We start from the raw sequence: 3,378 nt of genomic DNA on the forward strand, positions 1-3,378 counted from the left end.
AAGTATTTTTTATTTTCCATTATAGTCAATGAAATGATAAACAACAAAACAATAAACTTAGAGAGCAAAATAATAAATAGTAATATCTGAAGTTCGATTGAAAAGAGAGTTAGAAACAATGTGGCACAGTAACGAGGAAAATCAAAACATGTGTCTTTTAGGTTATGTCGGTAAACAAGTGAACTCCATTTCTGAATGAGCTACTGTAAGTAATTTTTTTTTAATAAAGCAACTTCAGTTCATTCGTTTGAAAAAAGCGCCTAAACCAAAGGTTTTGTGCCGAAAGACGAATCTACTTATAAGTAAAGTTAAAAAAATCTCCGAATAGCAAAAATACATCAGGAAATATTATTACTAGCAAAATATTGAGAAAAGATTCATAGTATCATCGAAAAAAAAAAAAACATTGAATTTTTTTGTAAGTTCAACTTTGACCTCGAATAACTTTTGAAGGAGTGTGTCTATCGAAAACTTTGTAAGGACCTTTTTTGTAGAGCGTCAAATTTCCTACAAGAATATGCTTTGGTCCGCTGATTCAATGAGCCGTTGCAAAAATACGAAATTGCAAAATTTAAAAAAATTTCTTCCTGTGTTATTTAAATGGGAAATAGAAATTCCCGATGCGCGACCTCTAAATAATAATATTAAGAGCTCTGCTTTTTACAGGCGTCTTTTCACACCTTCTCGGAAGTTTTTATGTGGGGATTTCGAAAAAAAAAAATTAGCCATTTTTTTTGAATCAGCCTAATATATATACATATTATACAATGTACACCATGCTCAGACATAGTTCCGGAAAATACCTCGCTCTGTATGCGAAATACGTTGCTTTCATAACGGGGAGGCGATATCCCTTATCGTAAAGTCAACTCGTATCTCACATCAAGGAAAATCGGCGTTTGGTGGGTTTTACCGTGCCGTTGAGGCGTCGGTTATGTTTGCAAACGGCGTATCCTTTGCGAAGAAAATTTCGAAAAGACCGGCGTAGGTATACTTCGTACGCCAAACGCGTCGATCACTCACGATTCTCGATAATGTTGCATGGCAAGAATGCATAATTTCACATCTTGGAACAACGCCACGCAACTTCGAGGCGTTGAATTCACTTGGATAAAATAACTTCGGCCGGTCAACCCGGGGCACTGCGGTGATAAGAGTTCGGGCACGCAAAAAAATGATTTCACTTAGCTTGTGGAAAAGTTTATTGTATTAATCGTGACGACGCCGCGACGGCGCAAAAAGTGAAAAAAGAAGGAAAGGCGAAGCCCGCCTGCAAGCTCCCACGGAATATTACGTAGACCGCAGTTCCCAAAAGCTCCCTGCCTTTCCCGGGTGGACAGATAAAATCATAATTTACACCCCAATTAAATTCCTCACCAAGTTATAATGAAGCTGTGTGTACTGTGACGTGGATTTTTCTGCACCTCGATCACTCGGAGAAAATGACCGAGAACTTACCTCGTACACAATAAATCGGCGTCCACGATGTACCCTGGACCTAAAACAATATCGCAAATGTGTTGGGCGCCTGGCGTGATTAACACGCCTCGAAATCGGTAATGCGAAATACCGCGACCATATACTCGATAGCTCAGTACCGCGGAAAGGGGACGGGTAATTTTTGGGTAGAGAGAGATGTAACACAAGTAAGCCAACGCGTGGTTTGGCTAAATCACTATAAAATTCCAATAATATATTTCTCGTCAGCGATATTACAAAAAAAATAAAAATAAAATTAATCATACGACTGCGCTAGTCGTCCTTCGCGATTCCAAATACAAAGGTTTAAATTTAATCCAAAAGAAATAAGAAAGAGAGAAACAAACCAAGCAATAAAAAAAATGAATAAATCTAGGAGACCTCTACGGCCTTCGTGCGCTAGTCGCCGTCTTAATAATACCCTAACTCGCAAAAACCAAAAACAAAATCGGACTCGATGCGCTGCCCGCGATCGGCCTCAACTACGACGCTACTCGTCACTTAATTATAAACCGCTAAACAAAAACGTAATCTAGATCATACTCGACGCGCTAATCGCAATTGTGATTAAATCTAGCTGATATCTTATTTCTACGGGCGCTAGTCGCCACCTTGCTGATGCATAATAATTCATAAACTAAATCAAAAAAACGTGACTCGACGCGCTAATCGCGACCAAATTAATCACTCTAGGAAGCTTTTCTAATCGCGCGAGTGTATAGCGTATTGTGACGCATCCGAGCTCCAGCCGTAGTCCCTATTTCCCCACAGTTCACCACCCTTTTTACGTACGCGGACTCGACGAGACCCTGTGCAGCGGAATTTGGCCGCACTCGATTTCACTCCGAAATTGTTCCCCACTCGAAACCGTGACTCGACGCGAGACTTTACAGGGATCCCCTTGACTCTACACGTTATCGCGAAAACTCAGGCTACGGTCATCCTCAAGGAGATCGGCAAACAGATTTCGAGCGCTACTCTAACTCTAAGATTACTTGGGCCGACCGTTTATCCGGGTGCCAATTTAACTTGCGCTCGAAATATGCCCGCAAAGAATTATAAGCGATTACCGCTCCGCAGCCACACGAGGAATTCTCCTACTCCCGTCTCTGCCATTTCACACACAGTATTTTTTTTTCAATTTTCACGCTACGAAACCGTCGCGAACTGTCGCCAGGACTCAAGTGACGAGTCCTGCAAATCGGAGCCGCAATTCAAACATGCCCCAAACATAGGCGCCATCCATAGTCAAAATTTTCCCGATCGCATTGGGGTTCTCGTTACGCAATTCTTACAATCTAGCGTATCGCTATCGTTGAATTCCTCTGTCGCGGGGTGTTGATTGGCTGACCAGTCTCGTGTACCCCGTAGCTTGGCAGTGGCGTGGTGATGACTTCGCGAGGGTACCTGTCGTCAGTTGGGCGACGGAGGGGGCTACGGCTCGCCGGCCACCAACGGGAATCTCGTCCGCCTTGGATTCCCTCGCGGCAGAGCTCTCCGTTGACGCTCTCTCCGTAGCCTCGTGCGAGGCCCTCCTTTCGTCGCGATCCGCCGCGATTGCCATCCAGTAACGTCGTTCGGATTTGCTGCCGATCCCCTGTCCGAAGCCGCATTTACTCGCCACCCAAAAAAAAATAAACAAAAATCCTGAAAAGTCTTATTCGCTAAACCGGCGATGGTCCCCAATTAGAGTCTCGGATGCGTGACTGTTGTCCTGGCGCTCTTTTTCGAAATGAGCCGCGGTCTACTCCGCGTGCTCCCTAAGTCTGTGGTCCGTCCAGAGTTCGGGGAGCCGTGTGGAACGCGCAGTAAAACTGCCACGTTACAACCCCCCCCCCCCCCCCCCCCTAGACGGATCGCGGGGTGACAGGGCGCCAGCGCCAATTCCCGCGAACTGAA

The sequence above is a fragment of the Neodiprion lecontei genome, chromosome 3, assembly GCF_021901455.1.
Source record: "Neodiprion lecontei isolate iyNeoLeco1 chromosome 3, iyNeoLeco1.1, whole genome shotgun sequence".
Taxonomy (NCBI): Eukaryota; Metazoa; Arthropoda; class Insecta; order Hymenoptera; family Diprionidae; genus Neodiprion; species Neodiprion lecontei.